Source organism: Bos grunniens, chromosome 20 (assembly GCF_055505025.1).
Source record: "Bos grunniens cultivar Pamir isolate PY7600 chromosome 20, Bosgru_T2T1.0, whole genome shotgun sequence".
Lineage (NCBI taxonomy): Eukaryota > Metazoa > Chordata > Mammalia > Artiodactyla > Bovidae > Bos > Bos grunniens.
In genome coordinates this window covers 37,291,910-37,314,900 of record NC_141184.1, presented here as the reverse complement: position 1 = coordinate 37,314,900, position 22,991 = coordinate 37,291,910, and positions in this window count along the sequence as shown.

Here is a 22,991-nt window from a genome sequence, read left to right as displayed (position 1 = left end):
ACTCTCAAAGGCAGATGGTTGTTAATGACCACTGAGTATTGGTCATGAAGATGACACCAAATCCCAGTTTGAAGAATTCACACCCAGAGATGTGTTGTCTAGAGGAAGCTTCCATTTCTCTCTCTGAATTGTGACATATGAGGGAGGGAAAGGTCTTGAACATTTTCTGAATTAGATATTACTATCTAACCATAAAGTTGTTTGAAAATGGGCTGTATTAAACCTTCAGTTTCACTGTTAATGGGCATAATACTAATAATAAAATAATAGAAAGACAAAGAACTTAGATGTATTCCTCCAATATGCAAGAAATAAACATTTAGACAATTAAGAAACCAATGTGTTACAGTCAGAAATATCATCAGTTGAAAAAATGTAGCTGAAACTTGAAGGATGAGAAAGATTTAGATAAATTGAATGGGATGGGGATAGAGGCACAGTTTATGGTAATAGTGCAAATAGACTCAGGAACAAAAATGTAGATGGCTTATATAGACAACAGCAAGGAAACCAGCATATTTGAATGCAACATTTCTGTCTGCATGAACAATGTCAGAAATAAGACTGGCTGGGAAGTGCCATGTTCTAAAGACATGCAAATTTGGGCAGAGAACTTTACACTTGTTAAGATAACTGGTATAAAGGTTTTGGAAATTCTTGAATATTGGAGAGATATGATGGAAGTTACATTATAGAGAGATTGGTAACTACAGTTAGTATAAATTTAAGGTGGAAGAAAACAATAGAAAATAAACCAGCAAGGAGGCTTTTGTAGCAATTCAGGTGTGACAGAGAGGGATAGACCAACCTGATAGATGTTTCAAAGAAATAACCAACAGGGTTGGTCCTCAGTTATATATAAGGAAGAGCAGAAAGTTTAAAGATGGCTTCCAAACTGAGAGACTATAGCAGTGGTTGGCTTGAAGGTTTTGTTTTTCAGTCACTAATCATATCCAACTCTTTGTGACCCCATGGTCTGCAGAACTCCAGGCTTCCCTGTCCTTCACTGTCTCTTGGAGTTTGCTCAATCTCATGTCCATTGAGTTGGTGATGCCATCTACCACTTCATCCCCTTTTACCCAATTCTCCTCTTGCCCTCAATCTTTCCTATCAAGGTCTTTTCCAGTGAGTTGGCTCTTCTCATTGAGTGGCTGAAGTATTGGAGCTTCAGCATAAGTCCTTCCAATGAATATTCAGGGTTGATTTCCTTTAGGATTGACTGATTTGATCTCCTTGCTGTCCAAGGGCCTCTTAAGAGTCTTCTCGAGCACCACAATTGGAAAACATCAGTTCTCCGGTGCTCAACCTTCTTCATGGTCCAACTGTCACATCCATATATGACTACTGGAAAAATCATAGGTTTGACTATACAGACTTTTTTTGGCAAAGTGACGTCTCTGCTTTTTAATATGTTGCCTAGGTTTGTCATAGCTTTTCTTCCAAAGAGCAAGTGGTGTGAAGATTCAGTTCAGTTCAGTCGCTCAGTCGTGCCCGACTCTTTGCAACCCCATGAATCGCAGCACACCAGGCCTCCCTATCCATCACCAACTCCTGGAGTTCACTCAGACTCACGTCCATTGAGTCGGTGATGCCATCCAGCCATCTCATCCTCTGTTGTCCCCTTCTCCTCCTGCCCCCAATCCCTCTCAGCATCAGGGTCTTTTCCAGTGCATCAACTCTTCGCATGAGGTGACCAAAGTACTGGAGTTTCAGCTTCAGCATCATTCCTTCCAAAGAAATCCCAGGGCTGATCTCCTTCAGAATGGACTGGTTGGATCTTCTTGCAGTCCAAGGGACTTTCAAGAGTCTTCTCCAACACCACAGTTCAAAAGCATCAATTCTTCAGCACTCAGCTTTCTTCACAGTCCAACTCTCACATCCATACATGACCACAGGAAAAACCATAACCTTGACTAGATGGACCTTTGTTGGCAAAGTAATGTCTCTGCTTTTGAATATGCTATCTAGGTTGGTCATAACTTTCCTTTCAAGGAGTAAGTGTCTTTTAATTTCATGGCTGCAGTCACCATCTGCAGTGATTTTAGAGCCCAGAAAAATAAAGTCTGATACTGTTTCCACTGTTTCCCCATCTATTTCCCATGAAGTGATGGGACAGGATGCCATGATCTTCGTTTTCTGAATGTTGAGCTTTAAGCCAACTTTTTCACTCTCCACTTTCACTTTCATCAAAAGGCTTTTTAGTTCCTCTTCACTTTCTGCCATAAGGGTGGTGTCATCTTCATATCTGAGGCTATTGATATTTCTCCCGGCAATCTTGATTCCATCTTGTGCTTCTTCCAGCCCAGCATTTCTCATGATGTACTTTGCATATATGTTAAATAAGCAGGGTGACAAGGTGTGAAGACTACTAGTGCTTAATTGTGAGATAAGGACATCAAGTTGAAGTCTTGTATTTTTGACTAACCAAGTATATGACTTCCTCAAGTAACTTTATCTATTTGGTTAATAAACAATCAGTTTTTTTTTTTTTAATTACGGTATGGTTCACTTACAGTTTTATATAAGCTTCAGTTGTATAACATAATGATTCACAACTTTTAAAGGTTATACTCCATTTATAGTCACTCTGAAATATTGGCTATATTCCACATTGTGTATAATATATCCTTGTAATTTATGTATTTTATACCAAATTGTCTGTACTTCTTAACCCACCAGTTTTCTCATCTGTAAAATGAGACAACTGGCTTGGGTGATCTCTGAAGCACTGAAAACTTTGTTTTTATGAATTTTACTTTAGTTGTCAAATTAGTGCTGAACATCATAATGCTGAGCAAGATTTAGAAAACTCAGTATCTTTAGCCAATCAATAATTCTATTTTTTAAATCTTCTGTTCACCATAGAACAACATAAGATGGCAGCACTTGCTACTATATTATATGGTTATTTCATATTCTAACCAAGGAGCAAAATAATTTCATAAAACTACAAACCACTCTTTTCTATTTTTAATTTAAGGAAATGTTATACATTTGGCATGATCCTAGCAAGAATATAAAGTTTGTTCCTATAACTCACTGAGTCCAAGGCAATGGGGATAAAAACAATATCACCAAAAATAATAGTAACTACAGTCAGTCAGTTCAGTCACTCAGTCATGTCCCACTCTCTGCAATGCCATGAACCGCAGCCTGCCAGGCCTCCCTGTCCATCATCAACTCCCGGAGTTCACCCAAACTCAAGTAACTAACATTTAGGTAAATTGGAAAGCAATGTACACACATAATGTCTTTTAATATTCAAAACCCACATCTGAGAGTTAAGTACTAATTTCACTCTGTTATAAATGAGAATAGCTGAGATTTAGCAAAGCCATAATTTTCCAAGTCAGAAAGTTCTCAGTAGTGGAGTTGGAACTATATTCTGAGTCTTTCTTATCTGAAATCTTCTTTATTCTATCATCCTGTGAGGGCATTAAAACAGATTGTTAGTTCCTCTGAAGGATGAATGGGATTTCTTCACAACTTGAATGAAACTCAAGAAATAGAGTCATGACAGAGCTGTTAAATGCTGGCTTTGCATCCATTCCCCTACCACCATGCTGTGTTCTAGAAAATGAGAATATTTTGAAACTCACATTAGAGAATAAAATATAAGGAAACGAATCAGAACCCACTATTTCCTCCTTTATTTGTAGCAGAATATAACAGGCAAAGGGATATTTCTTCTTTACTGACCTCTGCCATAGAGCAATTCAGCATTTCTTGCACCTTCTTTTCCAGTGACCAGAATATTAGGTGTGCATGCATGAGTGCTAAGTCACTTTGATTATGTCTGACTCTTTGCAGCCCTTTGGACCGTAGCATACCAGGCTCTTCTGTCCATGGGATTCTCCAGGCAAGAATACTAGAGTGGGTTGCCATGCCCTCGTCCAGCGGATCTTCCCGATCCAGGAATCGAACCTTTGCTTCTTATGTCTCTGGCACTGGCAGGCAGGTTCTTTACCACTAGCACCGCCTGGGAAGCCCGAATATTAGGCATGGGTATGTAATTCACAATGACATGTTTGAAATCTCAACATATGTAAACAATCATATGGTCAGAGTTTACAAGAAAGGTTATTGGAAAGAATTTTTGGTGTGAAAATAGTTACAACTTCATAGGTAATTACTAATATTTTTATCTGCATGTCACAAAAAAATTAATGAGATTCTCAAGCTGTGGTATGATTTTTGACCTGTTGATATGAAGCAGGAAGCAAACTTAACAGCTTCCCCATCAACGGTTTCTGTTTCATTATGAATTTTTCATAATCATGTATCGTGTTGCTTTCTTTTAACTTGTAAACTGTTGATTTAGTAGTAGTGGGGTGTTAATTTTGTGTCCTAAGGTTTGTTAAAGCTACAGATTTCAGATAAAAGGAAAAAAAACAGTGACTAATTCAGAAAGATTTTTAAAAGTGAAATTGGGGAAAAATATCACATTACTAAGAGTAGATCATGACTGACTACTCCTTCCGTAAGCTCCAAATTAGATTATTATTTTCCTTTATGATATATCTTATGAAGCATTTATACATTTTCAGTCATATTTAGAATACACAGTCCTCCCTGGTGCCTCAGATGTAAAGAATCTGCCTGCAATGCAGGAGATCTGGCTTCAATCCTTGGGTTGGGAAGATCTTCTGGAGAAGGAAATGGCAACCCACTTCAGTATTCTTGCCTGGAGAATTCCTTGGACAGCTATGGTCCATAGGGTTGCAAAGAGTCAGACATGACTGAGCGACTAACACTTTCACTTTTCCTATATATGTGAGTGTGTGTGAATATATAAGTACGTATATATAAATGTGAAAGAAAATTCACTAGAGATGTCCTTAGCATGTCCTTTGCAGAGAAAGCAAAATTTAAGAATTTGTTGGTTTGTTCATTTGTTGCACAGTTTGCTGTGAGTGGACTAAGCACCTACAAAGTGTGAGAAGAATATGAGAAAATGGTACCCAAACCTGCATTCCCTTTTGTAGAGTGTACAGCCTAGTGAGTGAAAAACACAGGAAATAAGAAAGTTCATTTTCTAATTGTGCATGACAATAAGTGCTTGAAGAACAGAACACAGGGATCAGTGATGGAGGGGGAGGAGTTGGGGAGGATGTAGTAAGTTGTCCGGGATGACTTCATTGAAAAGAGATGGATAAAGACAATAGTCAGTTTAACAAGGAAAGGGAGCTCCAGTGTTCTAGGAAGGGGAGATAATAAACAGGTGTAAAAAGTCCGTAAAAGAGAAAGTATTGGAAGCATTTTAGACCAGTGTGGCTAAAGTGCAGAGACCAAGTGGGAGCTAGATTCAGGATGCAGGTGGAGAGGAAGCTGTGAATAGGTCATGAGGGGAATGGAAACCACAGTAAGAAAGCAGGAGAGTGATAAAACTCAATTTATGTCTGTGAAAAATCTTTCAATCTGCCATATGAAAAATGGACTGAAAGGGCGCATGTTCAGAAATAAGTTATTTGGAATGCTTTTGTTGAAATCTGGCAAGTGCAGAAAAAGTGAATGCCAATTTGAGGAAAAAAATGTAGAAAAAGTGAAAGCCAATTTGAGATAGACTTGGTCAGACTTGTTACATGTGGAGATGAGGAAAAGAGCAAATGAAAAAAGATCAATCAAAATATAGGAGGGCAGAACATTTTAATGTTCTCTACATAGGCATATGTATTGGTCAAAACTCACCAAAAACACTCTATGATATGGGCATTTTTATATTAAAAGAAAAAACTGTATACAGATGTTGAACACTAATTCTGTATGCTGATTAATTTAGGGGAATGTGTACTGATATCTGTAAGTTACTTTGAAATACTTAAAAAGTAAAATGGATTCAATGGAAGGATAGAGGGATGAATAGATACATAAGAAAATAAGCAAAGTAAATATCAATATTATTGTTAAAAAGCCTTATAGTTTCTGGTAACTTTGTAGAGCTACTTGGAAACACATATCAAAAGCATTACAAATGCAGATTTTTTTGACCTAGTTATTCTACCTCTAGAAAGATGTCTTGTGGAATAATCAGAGATACATATAAAGATTTATTACATAATGTTTAGAGAAATATAATGTTTAGTAAAAAGATAAAATCTATAAATAAGCATGTGGATTAAATATAGTATATCCACTTGATTAAATTCTATTATCCTCAATATCATTCTGTAGGAAAAAATTTAAGCAACCATAAAAAAAAAACAAGATACATTTTTAAGTAGAAAAATTAAATTTGTAATATATTACCCATATTTTGTAAGCGCACCTTGTAAATAGTATTTAAAACATCATTAGCGTTTTACCAAAATGTTAGCAATTATTAAAAATTACATTATTTTCATCTTGTGTATTTTCAGTTTTCATATTTTCTACAATATTAAATATGTCTACTTCCTTAATAAAAAGTAGCATGTAATTTTAAAAGAATTCTGCCATAATTATTTAAAATTAGATACCAAGATAAACAATATTGTCTATAATATTAGAAATAAGACTAAAATATAGAGATAGATATGGCTACTTTAAAAATGTATTCAGAAACAATATTTTTAGCTATACAACTCCTAATTATATGTTGTATGGAGAAGCAAAGGGTCTCCATGAGGTTTTAGAAATAGCTAAAGAGAATTGGTGCCAGACAAAGAAGCCAAGAAGGTTGTTGGCTGACATTTAAAACCTCAAAGCAAAGACAGGAAAATCACTGTTTGCGTAGGACAAGTCTTGCTATGCCTGGAGAAAATTGTGTGTATTTTGTTTTGCTTTGTTGTTGGATTTTATGTTTTTGTTTCCATTGCTTTAGTTTTGGTTTTGGTTTCTTTGGTTAAGGTAATTGAAGTTCTATGACCCACTGACCTCCTTATACCATTAAATTAACCTTTGACTAAAAAATGATGGATTTTTTTCCCTGTGGTTGACATATTTCCTCTAAGACTCAGATTTCTGGAATTTCTATCAGATAAATTTTAAAACTTTCTCATAGTAGTCATTAGTATAATTGGTGAAAAATGCAACTTTAGATGAGTTCCTTTAGACTACTTTCTGAATAATAAAGCCCAAAGAACCTAAAGAACATTGAATTATCTATTGACATCAGGCTAAATAGTTTTCAAATTTATATTTAGTTCTGTATTATTTGATGTCTTAATAGGTCACTTTAATTGATATCAAAATAAGTTTTCTGAAGAAAGGAGTGGTTAGCAGTGCATTTGAAAATAGAATGAAAATAGTTGAGATTAATGATATAAACTAAAATGAAATATATTAAAAATAGGTGAGAAGTCATATATCTTCATTGTCAGTATCAACTGAGTATAAACAAGATTGGAGAGTATTGGCTTCAAAATTGTGCATTAAATCCAAAACTAGGTGACTAAAATATCATTATTTGCCAAGATCAAGAATCAGTTGCCAAAAAAACTAATGCCATTTTAATGATACAGGATCAATTGTGTCTAGATTAACTATCTGTTCATATTTCATTACGACTAGGAGTAATACTTTCCATTTTTGTTGTTCACATTTTTAACAGCTTACTATACAAAACACTACTTAGATGATGAAAGGTTTGTTTTCCACATTGAATATCTTAAAATTCTGCATAATTGCCAGAAGAATCAAATGGTAACATAATATTAAAAAATGTCTTCAAATGTTGAAGAACTTCCACTTTTAAAGTGAATTAACTTCATTCAATGAGGTACCAGAAGGCTAAATGAGCACCAAATAGAGATATTATTCATGTTTCTTTTCAATATATGCTTTTCTCTCTGTGAATGCGTGCATTATGCCTTAATCTTCAAATTCTAGCATTTGGCCCAATGTCTGTAATATTTAGTCAATATTTGTGAATATTGGTGGAATGAATAAATGAATAAAGACACAGTTTCCTAATTTAGGCATTATTTTTTTCTAACAAAACCATTCACTAGAGTATTTTGATCCTAAAAGGAGTATTTTGTCATGTTTAATATTTTTAAAAATTGTACTTATATAAGTGTACAACATGATTTGATGTACGTATACGCAGTGAAATGATCATTTCAGTCAAGATGATTGGCATATTCATCTCTTCTCTTCACCTTACCTTTCATGTGTGGGTGGTGAGAGCACCTGACCTACCTTTTGGCACACTTCTGTTATTAATACAGTCTTGACTGTACATTAGGTCACTAGACTTATTGGTCCCACATATCTGCAACATTGAACCAGAATAAAACTATTTTAAAGTTAAAAACAAAAAAACTCAAAACAAAACAAAAAAACCTGTCCAAAAAAATGGAAGTGATGACAATGTAGTCACTGGAATGATTTAAGCAAAATCTACATCACTATTTTCAGAAGCGTCAGAGAAGAAAATCCTTGCTTTCACAGGCACCTTGTTTTAAATTCTAACTTCTTTATCTACCAGAGGCTTTCCCTCATTGTCATTTAAATTTGCTGTCATCTTTTCCATCCTAAAACAAATCCTATTTTTGCTACTATCCTATATCTCACCTTCTTTTTGCAGCCTGTTGCCTATAATACCACTATCATATCATTGTATCATATTAACCCATTATTCTTCTTCATCACTCCCTCTACTCTAACCCAGTGCTTATTTCCTCACCACTCCACTGAAGCTACTGTCATCACGAGCTCTAAACAATTCTTCTTTTTAAATATAATGGACATGAGTACTCTGCCCCATTTGACAGTCTTAACTTCTTTTGAAGTACTCTCTTCCTTTGGCTTCTGTGATAACACATTTTGCTTTTTTTTCTTTTAAACACTATCTCTATGACCATGCCCTTCATCCTCCTTTTGGGTTTCCCATTCTTTCCCACATCTTTTCATGGTGGTAGAGTTTATCTACATTCCATCCAGAGCTTGCTTTTTCTCATTCTACGCTCATGAGTCAGTCTCTTATTCCAATTTGTGCATGTATGCTTGACTCACATATCTCCCAGGTTAGATAATTAAACTCTAAACCCAAAGATGTATGTGCTTATTGAACATCCACATTTGAATGACCCATAGAAATCCAAATACAACATGTCCAAACTACTCCCTCATTCTTATTGATTTCTAAATCGGTTTTTCTCTCAGTAGATAATACAACCAATACACTTCTCCAAGCCAGAGAGCTAGCTGTTAGTCCTGAATTTACTTATACTCTGTCAATCTACCCTGGTGGCTCAGATGGCAAAGTGTCTGCCTACCATGCCAGAGGCCCGAGTTCAATCCCTGGGTCTGGAAGATCTCCTGAAGAAGGAAATGGCAACCCACTCCAGTGTTCTTGCCTGGACAATCCCATGGATGGAGGAGCCTGATAGGCTACAATGGGGTTGCAAAGAGTTGGACATGACTGAGCAACTTTACTTGTCAATCTACCAATACACAGGTATCTAAAATGATTAATTCTAGCAGCCAAATGTCATCAAATATATAAAATACACCCTGATAACATACGTCCTTATATCTCTAGTGTCCTTTAAGCCTACTATCTACCAGTTCCCTAGTTTAAGCTCCCATTATCTTCTGCTTAGATAGCTGCCTGGGGCTTCCCTGGTGGCTCAGAGGTTAAAGCATCTGCCTGCAATGTGGGAGACCTGGGTTCGATCCCTGGGTTGGGAAGATCCTCTGGAGAAAGAAATGGCAACCCACTCCAGTACTCTTGCCTGGAGAATCCCATGGACTGTGGAGCCTGGTGGGCTACAGTCCACAGGGTTGCAAAGAGTCGGACATGACTAAGCGAAGATAGCTGCAATAATTTCCTATCTTATTTCATTGATTTGAGTTCATTTTTAACACAGTAGCCAAAGTAATCTTTTTACAATATGAGAATGATCATATCACTTCCTTCCATCAAGTCCTTTTCTGGCTACCAATTTCCTCCAGATTATAGTGCAAAATTGTTCAGGATTTGGAATCTATGGTTGGATAGCATCCCCAACTCAGTGGACATGAGTTTGAACAAGCTCCAGGAGTTGGTGATGGACAGGGAGGTCTGATGTGCTGCAGTCCATGGGGTCACAAAGAGTTGGACATGACTGAGCAACTGAACTGCACTAAACTATATTCCTAGAGTCATCTCCTAGAAGTATCTTCCACCTAGCTTACATGTAAACTCTACCCACTGATCTATCAGTCTTAGTAACACCATACTCACCTTCATGGACATTTGATAAGAAATTTCTCTGCTTGAACTGTTCCTCCTTCCAGGCTTCATATTGCTAACTTTTAAACTCAGGTGCCACTTATTTCAGAAATACCTCCCTGATCTGCCTCCTATATACTCCAATAGCTCCCTTAGTTACTCCTTTAGTTAGAGCACTCACAGTCATTTGTTGTTGCCCTTAGATTATAAACTCCAAAAAGTGGTATGGTTTGGTATCTAGTTCAGAGTTATATTCCCACTGAGTAGCACAGTGACTACCATATAGCAGATACTCCAAAACAATTTTTTTAAGAAAAAAGTAAATATAAAAAGAATATTTATCAAATAAAGATAAGTAAAATCAATGTTATACAGTTATGAACAATTAACAATAATTTGAGAGAATGAGAACATGGCAGGGATATCTTGAAGACTGTGCAGTGTTTTTAGTTGGAGTTGTGGCCAAATAAATATCAACTTCTGAGAAGTGATCAGGTTCAAGAAACTGTCACGTTGAAAGGACCTAGTATGAAGGAGGGGGAAGGTTTGTCTTTTCCCTGTTCCTTATTTGAGTTATGGTATTCTGGGTTTGGAGAAGGCAATGGCACCCCACTCCAGTACTCTTGCCTGGAAAATCCTATGGATGGAGGAGCCTGGTGGGCTGCAGTCCATGGGGTCTCGAAGAGTTGGGCATGACTGAGCGACTTCACTTTCACTTTCATGCATTGGAGAAGGCAATGGCAACCCACTCCAGTGTTCTTGCCTGGAGAATCCCAGGGACAGGGGAGCCTGGTGGGCTGCCGTCTCTGGGGTCACACAGAGTTGGACACGACTGAAGCGACTTAGCAGCAGCAGCAGCATTCTGGGTTATGCTTCACTCATTGAACGAAACATTGGGAAAGCTGTAGTGATTAAGAGAGCACATGGGACAGTAAAATGTCCTAAAACCTTAGAACAGGAATGGTTGAAATAATTAGGGCCAATTAGTGTAGAGAAGACATATAGTTGAAGACTGACTGACTCCAAATACTTGAAAAGCTCTCAGAAAAGAATATTCTCCTTGTATCATTCAGGGTTTAAAATTAGTATGAATGGGTCTACATGGAGATGAAATATTTCTCATCAGAGAGAGAAATTTCATGTGATCTAGAGTTTTGCAAAGAGGTTTTAGAGGTCATTACCATGTTACTAAAATTATAGAAGCATAGGATAGAGGCAGAGAAGGCAATGGCACCCCACTCCAGTACTCTTGCCTGGAAAATCCCATGGATGGAGGAGCCTGGTAGGTGGCAGTCTATGGGGTCGCTAAGAGTCGGATACGACTGAGCAACTTCACTTTCACTTTTCACTTTCATGCATTGGAGGAGTAAATGGCAACCCACTACAGTGTTCTTGCCTGGAGAATCCCAGGGACGGGGGACCCTGGTGGGCTGCCGTCTATGGGGTCGCACAGAGTTGGACATGACTGAAGCGACTTAGCAGCAGCAGCAGCAGCAGGATAGAGGACTGCTAAGGGTTCAAACATTACAGCAGGGATCCCCAGTCCCCTGGGCCAGGGACTGCTACTAGTCTGTAGCCTGTTGGGAACTGGGCTCCACAGCAGGTGAGTGGCAGGTGAAACCAAAACCATTGCCCCACCACCACCTGTGAAAAGTTGTCTTCAATGAAATCAATCCCTGGTGCCAAAAAGGTTGGGGACTGCTGCATTAGAGGGTATAGGAAAGGTTCGGGATAGATCAGTGTTCACATATGAAGGTCTGTCGCTAGAGTCTTGTACTGTTGTTCCATAAAGATGGCATCAAGAGTGTAACATGAAAACTATGTCAGAGTCAATATTAGGACCAGAATCAGGGAACCACAAGACACAGTAGCAGCATGTTATTCAATAAGGAGAGAATTGTTCAGGTCAAGCTGGATTTAGCAGACAGAGTAATGCTCTTGGGGGACCATTAATAAATGTGAGGACTCTGATTCCCAAATTGAGCTTTTAAGTCTCAAGAGTATATTGGCTATCATCTGATCCTTCAAAATATTTGACAGTCTCTTCAAACGTTAGCATAAATGATGAAACTTACCAACGCAAGAGAGACAAACCTCCATCTGCATCTAAATCCTCCAGTTTTTAGGAGAGGGGGCTGAGGGCCTCCATGATTGAAGGTGGTGTCATTTTTCTGGAATTCTTTGAAAGCTATAGGTAGAGTGAAGCCAGAGAGAGAAAAGGGCATGTCTCAATTTGAGGGAAATTTCCTGTCTCTGAGAGCTGCCAAGAACCTCCCCAATTGTCCTCAGTCAGATCCACTTAGGGAGTTTTGGATTCAGACACTGCCAAACTTCACATAAGTCAGAGAAGCAGAGTTATCTTTGCCCTTAGTCTTTCCTTAGGAAGAACACTGTCCCTTTAGCTCTTTCACATCTGAAAATTAATCTGTGGAAATAACTTTGGCATCAGATATTCCTGGGAAATAAAACCATTCAAGAACTGTGAATAAATTTATTGGACTTTTACTTGAGAATAATTGTTGGTACCTGGGAAGAAAAGTGATGTCACTAAGAATGAAGGTGTGTGCCAGGGAAGTGTATAGATGAGATTTCCCTTTAGGACATGACTGGAGAAAGTGTTCCTGCTTCAAGAGGGCTCTGCTTGCAGCCATCTTGAGTAGATTTTGACTTTGTTTTATGAAAGTTATCCAGAGTCTACACGGATTAAGAATCTTTTGATCTGTTTTGACTTCAAGGACACACCATGCCCTGTTTTAGGTGCCAAGTTTGTGTTCTGTTGAAAACCATACTTAATAGTTTGGCAGTATCAATGCTAACCCAACAGAGAGATTTCCCATTTTTATGAAACACCCACAAAAAGTCAACATTGTGGTTTTTAGCATCCATTCACCAAATAACAGAGTAATAAAAACAAGATTGGAAGGACTTGAAAGCACTCAAGATATTTTACTCTGGCATCTAATATGATTTCAACAAAGTATTATGTAGCTTAGCTAAGATAAAATGGACAAGGAAAATGTATTTATTGAATAGCTGTCTCGTTTTCAGAAATTTAAGAAAAGTACGGAGTACCTATAAAAAACTGACCTTATTCTGAAAAGTCATTAATTTGATGGATGAGAAAAAATAAGCATACAAAAATTTTAAATTACACCCAAGGCAGTACATAATACATAAAGGATTTTTCCTTACTATTCTTCAACACTTGACAATTTCTTTTCTAAAACACATATTGAGTCTGTCATTTTCTTTCTTAGTGGGTGTCACCAATCATCTTTTGCCTGAAATACCTCCTTCATCTGGTTCCTGCATTTCTGTCTTTGCCCTCCCTAACAGATCGCCACACAGTAAACTAAACATTTTGAAGCACATCCAATTATGCCATTCTTTTTCATAAGATCCTTCAAGGGATTGCCACTGCATATATGGAAAAAGCCACGAACCTCACCATGCCACAGGTCCAGCAGGAGATAGTACTGCCCATCTCTCCAACCTTCTCTTGGGCACCATCCTCCTTCCTCAGTTCAGTTCAGTCGCTCAGTCACGTCCGACTCTTTGTGACCCCATGAATCGCAGCACACCAGGCCTCCCTGTCCATCACCAACTCCTGGAGTTTACTCAAACTCACGTCCATCGAGTCAGTGATGCCATCCAGCCATCTCACCCTCTGTCGTCCCCTTCTCCTCCTGTCCCCATCCCTCTCAGCATCAGAGTCTTTTCCAATGAGTCAACTCTTCACATGAAGTGACCAAAGTACTGGAGTTTCAGCTTCAGCATCATTCCTTCCAAAGAAATCCCAGGGCTGATCTCCTTCAGAATGGACTGGTTGGATCTCCTGGCAGTCCAAGGGACTCTCAAGAGTCTTCTCCAACACCACAGTTCAAAAGCATCAATTCTTCGGTGCTCAGCTTTCTTCACAGTCCAACTCTCACATCCATACATGACCACAGGAAAAACCATAGCCTTGACTAGATGGACCTTTGTTGGCAAAGTAATGTCTCTGCTTTTCCATATGCTATCTAGGATGATCATAGCTTTTCTTCTAAGAAGTAAGAGTCTTTTAATTTCATGGCTGCAGTCACCATCTGCAGTGATTTTGGAGCCCCCCAAAATAAAGTCTGACACTGTTTTCACTGTTTCCCCATCTATTTCCCATGAAGTGATGGGACCAGATGCCATGATCTTCATCTTCTGAATGTTGAGCTTTAAGCCAACTTTTTCACTCTCCGCTTTCACTTTCATCAAGAGGCTCTTTAATTCCTCTTCACTTTCTGCCATAAGGGTGGTGTCATCTGCATATCTGAGGTTATTGATATTTCTCCCGGCAATCTTGATTCCAGCTTGTGCTTCTTCCAGCCCAGCATTTCTCATGATGTACTCTGCACAGAAGTTAAATAAGCAGGGTGACAATATACAGCCTTGATGTACTCCTTTCCCTATTTGGAACCAGTCTGTTCCATGTCCTCCTTCCTATGCCCACTCAATTCTGGGACTTTTCCTATGCTATCCTTTCTCCTAATATACTGTCCTTCTAAGCCCTCCTTGGGGCTAGATCTTCCCCATCACTTAGGAATCAGCCTAAGTATCACCTTCCCAGAGAGCCCTTCTTTGAACACTGAGTTTGAAGACTACCTCTGTCGCTTTCCACTTCAGCACTTCAGGACATTATTCAGCTTTCCCATTTTTGAATGTTTAAAATCAAACTGCATGTTTTGCCTATACTCCATTCCTTGCCCCACTTAAGATTTTTGAAGCAGGAGCCCTGTTTGTCTTCTCCATATGGTTTCACAGCCCAAGAGCCTGCTTTGGAGTAAGTGCTTAATACATAGGTTGAATGAATGGCTGAATAAATGCACACACATTTTTTCAAAGGTAGCCTGATATTTTCCAAACTATACAATGCTTCATATAAATATAAATCAGATAGTGAAACAGAGACAAGAAGAACTGGGCAATGAATTCAATATCAGTGAAGGAGAAATGAGGCTAACGGAGGAATGTTGTTAAATATTCTCTTTGCTCAGTGTGTGAAGCAGAGTTTGGAAACACTGGCTGTTAAAAATGCTGAAGAAAAGTATAGGCTTACACAGACTGACAGATTCAGTGGCGGGTTAATGTAGAAGATAGGTCTTGAGTTAAGTCTTGAAAGCAATGTGGAACTGAGTTGGCATGGAAGGATTAATAAAAAATGATGAGTTAACCATGCAAAGCGGCAGAAGCAGGAAACCTGGAATTATATAGTTTCATGGGGCCACTAAGAAATCCTAACTTCCTGATTTGTAGACATAGTTCTCCACAGAATTAGATTTCTGAATCCTCTGCTCACCTACCTAAATGCCTTGGTTTTATTTCCAAGCAGTTCTTTTCTTAATGTTTCTTAGAACATGCCTTCCTTTGGAGGGGGGAGGGAAGTCATGAGAAATGAAAAAGTCAGAATGCTTTACTCTGTAATCCCTCTCAAACTTTAGATTTTATTGGAGATTATGTAATGTTTTTACCTCTATTCATTTTATTAAAAAGCTGGTGACATTTCAGAAGATGCCTACATCTGAGAATTACTCATAGCCAAGAAGGTCTATTTGTCATCTAGGGCTCTCCTGTCAATGAAGCCAAATGGGAGCAAAAAAGAGTATGACTTTGTTATTTGATTAACACGGCCCCCGCTTAGGGAAAGTTTTTTACCCAGCCCCACATTGTGGATCTTGAGACAAGACTATGCTGGAGGCTCGGATTATTAAAACTGGCCTTCCCCCGGTGTATCAGAAACCTCTTATGTACTTCTTTAGATTCTATCCATCCCGCCTCTTCATCCAGCCACTGCTACAAAACAAATTCACTGAACCTTTGCTTAAGTGTCACTTAAGTGCATCCTGACAATGCTCATTCTCATCTCAGACTCATTTCAGGGCTCTGCTTCTGCCATGGGGCTTCTCATATGCTGTAGGGATATTCTGGATACTCATTCAGGAACAGAAGGAAGGTTGGGGAGTTAATGCCCAGAAGCCCATTTTTGACCAAAGGGACCAGGGGCTGATGGATAAATGCTTTCTCTTTTGTCCTCTGGTAAATAGCTCTGAGGCATATTTCATATGTTTGTTTTAAAAGTCACGTTGAATCAAGCCACAGTCACCTACTATGGATAATTAGGTAACACATTCTTGTATTGGCTTTTTTGCTTGTTTCTTCCATTTTCTGGCTTATTCCTCTCCTTCCCACAAACAAATCTTTGTCTCAAGCTCTTTTGTAGGGGAAAGGAAGCCAAAGCTAAAACATCTATTAAAACAAAGCAAGAATTACTCAAATGGCAAGATGCCAAGAGTACTCAAAAAGGTCTGTAACCCAAAATAGTATTCAGTTCAGTTCAATTCAGTCTTTCAGTCATGTCTGACTCTTTGCGACCCCATGGACTGCAGCATGCCAGGCTTCCCTTTCCATTACCAACTCCCCAGAGCTTCCTCAAACTCATGTCCATTGAGTCAGTGATGCCATCCAACCATTTCACCCTCTGTTGTTCCCTTCTCCTCTTGCCTTCCATCTTTCCCAGCATCAGAGTGTTTTCCAATGAGTCAGTTCTTTGCATCAGGTGGCCAAAATATTGGAGTTTCAGCTTCAGCATCAGTCCTTCCAGTGAATAATCAGGACTGATCTCCTTTAGGATTGACTGGTTTGATCTCCTTGCAGTCCAAGGGACTTTCAAGAGTCTTCTTCAACACCACAGTTCAAAAGCATCAATTCTTCAGTGCTCAGCTTTACTTTATGGTCCAACTCTCACATCCATACATGACTACTGAAAAAAGCATAGTTTTAACTATATGGACCTTTGCCATGCAAGAAATTCACACTTCAACATATCACCATTGCAAACACTAGCCACTGTTACAAAAATAAATACCTTTTGAGATGGTTATTGGGATGAGAAACTGGGGCTAGGTTGGTCAGACAAGAGCCAAGTAATCCAAAGAAAGTACAGGGAAGATGGAGTTCTTTAACCAGGAATATCCTGAGGACTACAGGGTGGATCGCTAAGGGAAACACTGAGAAGAGAGGTGATACGATACTGAACACAATCTTTATACGCTACTCAATGTTGCCCTGAGTTGGCACAAGATGTGAAACTTGTAACAGCTGGCACTCTGCTGCTTTTTCCCTTTGTTCAGCTTGCTATTGGTCAAAAGCACATGGGGGTTTTTACAATTTAAACATACCTTAATAATTTCACAAATGACTAAAACCATTCCTTACATGGTGATCAACAGCAAAGGCTGCCAATTTGATACGGGCAACAGAACATGAATTATTGAGGTCATCATAGCAAAACACAGCCTGTTTTACTCATAGAAAAGGGTAAACCTAGGCTGATAGACCCGAGAACTTTAGCTTTCTGCCATGCCCTATTTAGCCTCAATAGAATCATAGCTCAAGAGTGCTTCAAGGAAATTTGTAGATAAGGAAACAGAGTACTGGTAGGGTGGCAAACATGGTAAGGGCAGAGGTCCAGTTCTTCTGACTTACAAATCAGACTGTTATGTTTTCTCTGATTGCTGTACCTTCTTAAAGGGAAAAATGAATTAGGTTGGGGTGGGTAGCAAGGGCAGGTTTAGGTCATAATAATACATCCTATCTTGGAGAATTTGTTGTTTTCCTTCTTTTATAAAAGTCTTTGTTTTTTTGTTTCATTCATATGAGTATTCTTTCCTCTACTTCCTGCTTCTAATTACTGGAAAAAATTTTTTTTTATTTTTTTACACACACATATTCATTATCACCAAAAGTGTTTGTGCCATTCATTCTGTTCTTTTTAGCAAACACTTACTCCCAAGCTCTAAGGCTTCTAAAAACATCTTAACACATTATTGACTGAAGAAATATTAATGCCACAGGCATTAGGTTCTGCAAAAATCCCCTGGTCAATAATCTGTTAAGAAGTCAGCTCTTTGTTTATTTTCCTATCCCAGCCATTGATTCTGATTTAATGTTAATGTTAAGAGAATACTCTATTGTACTCAAGTAGGTCTTAAAATTTTAAGAGGCTCACTCGTGCCTTTCAAAGTAATTTAATTGCTTTTTTGATATTGTTCAAAAATTTTTCTATGTTTTTCTTATTATTTTTGAAAATGTTTCTCCCACATTGTGCTTTTTCCTAAGTAAATCAGATATTCTGAAATATTTTTGCTAAACATTTGTTAGCAAATTTAATATATTTGCATGCTATGGGAAACAGTGATAGAACCAACTTTTCCCATTAATATTATGTAGCTAGTTAACCTAAGGGGCCCCAGCAGTTCAAAGCTCACATAAATATTAACTTTAATTCCATTGTTATTTTAACCCACAGAGCCCAATAACTTGACTCCCTGGAGGCAAATCCTCATGAGCACTGTTCAGTTTTAAAATCAGTTCAGAGTTCTGGAATTATTTTTTAGACTCTCTGTTTATTTGGCTCACTAATCCTGATTTTTTTGATGTTGTTGTTGTTGTTTTGACCTCACAAACGTGTAAGTGAAATGGATCAGTATAGAAATTTGAGTATTTATAGCCATCATATTTTTCATTTGATTGCTAAGTGTATTTTGATTGGAACAAGTAAAACTCCAATATACAGACAGCAAATATTTTACAAATGGAAATGTCAGAAGAATCTAAAGTGAGTTGACTGGTGAGTCAGTTTTAATTATTTTCTAAATAGAAATTTTCTGATCTTTGAATACTTTAAATCCAAAAAATTTAATCAAACAAATGAACATTCATTACTCAATAGGAACTTACTGACAAATGTGGGAAATATGCTAAAAGGAAAACAAAGAGCATGTAGAACATGTTATTTTCATATTATTTCCTGATGAATGGTTGATTCAATAAGCATTCTCAAATCCTGTCTTCCTGCTTCTCTTTATATAATTAGCCAAATACTTGTTTCTCCATCTCCTTTGTTTTTTTAATAAAAGGGGCCATCTTGGTTGGCAGCACCACTCTATCCTTCAACCCATCAACAATATAATGAAATCTCCCTTCATTAAATATTCTGTAATTAAGGACAAAAATTAAGTTCTGTTTGCCTAATCCAATCAATTGGGTTTCATTTACTGGGTGCACATCCAAACTGCTACACCTTCATATTCAATATACATGCAGCCAGGACCAATGTTAACCACTAAGGATCATTGTCCACCACAGACCAACATGTAAAAGGTAGCTATAGACAACAACAACTGTGCTAACAATGGGATAGAAATCACCTCCTAACAAAGTATTCTGTAGTGATTGAATGTTACTTTATTCATATGGTGTTAATTCGCTGTGTATTAATTATGATGAAATAGCACAGAGATTTTGTTAATGATTAAGCCTTTTTGTTTGTTTGTTTGCTACAATGCAGTTCTCCTAAGTTTCAGTGATAGTCTTCTTTGGTTATTGGGAAATGCTAAGAAAAATAATTATCCTTAATTATGCTGGCAGTTAACAGAAAAGATATTACACTGTAAATCTAAATCAAGTGAGAAGCTTGGGGATTTCAGTTCTTATGCTATTCCAATGTTATAAACAATTTCTCTCCTTGCCCAAATTTGTATAGAAGTGAAGTGAGAGTTAGCTTGATCCCTTTTAGCTTGGATTACATGCAGGAAAATAACTTTCCCCCTTTTTTATTGAAATACAGCTAATTTACAATATTGTGCTATTTTTTTCTGTACAGCATGATGACTCAGTAATACACATATATACATTTTTTTATTCTTTTCCATTATGGTTTATCCCAGGAGATTGGATATAATTCCCTGTGCTATACAGTAGGACCTTGTTGTTTATCCTTTCTAAATGTTTGCAGCTAGTAACTCCAAACTCCCAGTATATACCTCTCCTTCCCTCACTCCTCCTTGACAACCACGAATCTGTTGTCTATATCTGAGCCTGTAGCTATTTTTAGACAAGTTCATTTGCGCCATATTTTAGAGTTACATACAGAACTGATATCATGATTTTCTTCCTTTCTTTCTGACTTATTTCTCTTAGTATGATCATCTCTAGTTGCATCCATGTTGTTGCAAATGGCTTTATTTCATTCTTTTTAATGACTGAGTATTCCATTGTGTATGTGTACCACATCTTCTTTATCCATTTATCTGTTGATTGACACTATAAAACTCCTAGAAGAGAACATAGACAGAATATTCTCCAACATAAATTGTAAGAATGTTTTTCTAGGTCAGTCTCCCAAGGCAATAAAAATAAAAACACAAATAAATAAATGGGACCTAATCAAACTTACACACTTTTCCACAACAGAGTGTTAGTTGCTCAGTCGCGTCTGATTCTTTATAACTCCATGGACTGCAGCCTCTGTCCATGAAATTCTGATCCAGGGATTGCCATTCGCTTCTCCAGGAGATCTTTCTGGTGCAGAGAAACCATAAAAAACAAACAAACAAACAAAAAAAAAACAACAGCCTATTAAATGGGAGAAAGCATTTTCAAATGATGCAACAGATAAGGGCACCTATACAACTCAACAACAAAAATTAAAAAAAAGAGCAGAAGACCTTAATAGACATTCACCGAAGAAAACACACAGATGGGCAGTAGGCACATGAAAAGATGCTCAGCATCATTGGTGGCGTAGTGGTAAAGAAACCACCTACCAACGCAGGAGACACTGGAGATGCAGGTTCAATCACTGGATCAGGAAGATCCCCTGCATAAGGACTTGGCAACCTGCTCCAGTGTTCTTGCCTGGGAAATTCCATGGACAGAGGAGCCTGGCGGGCTACAGTCCATGGTGTCTCAAAAGAGTTGGACACGACTGAGAGACTGAGCACAAGCACACAATTAATTATTAGAGAACTGCAAATCAAAACTACAGTGAGGTAAAACCTCAGTCTGGTCACAGTGGCCCTCATTAAAAAGTCTACAAATAACCAACAATGGAGAGGATGTGGAGGAAAGGGAATCTTCCTACACTGTTGGTGGGATTGCAAGTGGGTGCAGCTACTATGGTAAACAGTGTAAATGTTCCACAAAAAACTAAAAAGAAAACTGCTGTGTGATCCAGCCATCCACTTCCTGGGAATACACCTAGACAAAACTGTAATTCAAAAAGGTACATGCACCCTTATCTTCACAGTACTCAGGAAAATAACTTTTATATAGAGGTAAATGGTTATGGGCTTCCCTGGTGGCTCAGATGGTAAAGAATCTGCCTGTAGTGTAGGAGACAGGGATTTGATCCCTGGATCAGGAAGATCCCCTGGAGAAGGGAATGGCTGTCCACTCTAGTATTCTTGCCTGGAGAATTTCATGGACAGAGGAGCCTGGTGGGCTACATAGTCCCCGGGTCAAAAAGAGTCAGCCTCAACTGAGTGACTAATACTTTGTTTTCACTTTTCAAATGGTTATTATTGGTCACAATTACTTTGGTAGGCAAGGGAGACGTAAGAGAATTTAAAAATTCAATTATGAATATCCAAACACGCGTATAATATTCTAGAAGTACCACTATTTATCTAATTAAAGTGATATGTTTGACTTTTTTTCTATAATGCTTCCTTTTATTAAACTAGATGAGAGATTGCTCATAGATCTAACAGATGGGTGATAGTGTGATAAAGTAACAAAGCACATCATCAAAAGGCCAGGTAGGAAAAATGTATTGAATGCTCTGTCTATTCACCCTGCCCTTTACTTAATACTAACCCAGAGACCAGGGAAATTGAGAAGGTACATCTGTATAGGACCCATCCATGCTAAGGACCCACTCCAGGGCTCAGAGGATCCTTGGCATAAAACTTACTATATTCAGCACCACATAGACAACTTTTTTTTTTTAAGAGCAATCTAAATCAAACCATGATTCCAGATAAAGGATATAGGTAAAATCTACATTGAAAAAATTTCTATCTCTAAATTTAATGAGCTGTTGAGAATAAAAGAATAGTAAAGTTAAGACTCAGACTAAAGAATCTGCCTGCAATGCAGAAGACCCAGATTCGATCTCTCAGTCAGGAAGATCTCCTAGAGAAGGGAATGCCTGCTGGCTCCAGTATTCTTGCCTAGAGAATCCCATGGACAGAGGAACCTGACAGGTGAAAGCCCATGTGGTTGCAAAGAGTCAAACCTGACTGAGTGACTTTCACTACTGTGAAACTTAAGCATAAGGTAAGATACAAAGAGAAAGCTCCAGTGAAGTTCCCTATCTCCATCTGAGAAGAATTAACAATGAAAATAGAAAGAGAAATTAAGGAAATGATCCCATTCACCATTGCAGTGAAAAGAATAAAATACTTAGGAATATATCTACCTAAAGAAACAAAGCAAGAGAGTTCCAGAAAAACATCTATTTCTGATTTATTGACTATGCCAAAGCCTTTGACTGTGTGGATCACAATAAACTGTGGAAAATTCTGAAAGAGATGGGAATACCAGACCACCTGACCTGCCTCTTGAGAAACCTATATGCAGGTCAGGAAGCAACAGTTAGAAGTGGATATGGAACAACAGACTGGTTCCAAATAGGAAAAGGAGTACATTAAGGCTGTATATTGTCATCCTGCTTATTTAACTTCTATGCAGAGTACATCATGAGAAATGCTGGACTGGAAGAAACACAAGCTGGAATCAAGATTGCCGGGAGAAATATCAATAACCTCAGATATGCAGATGACACCACCCTTATGGCAGAAAGTGAAGAGGAACTAAAGAGCCTCTTGATAAAAGTGAAAGAGGAGAGTGAAAAAGTTGGCTTCAAGCTCAACATTCAGAAAATGAAGATCATGGCATCCGGTCCCATCACTTCATGGGAAATAGATGGGGAAACAGTGTCAGACTTTATTTTGGGGGGCTCCAAAATCACTGCAGATAGTGATTG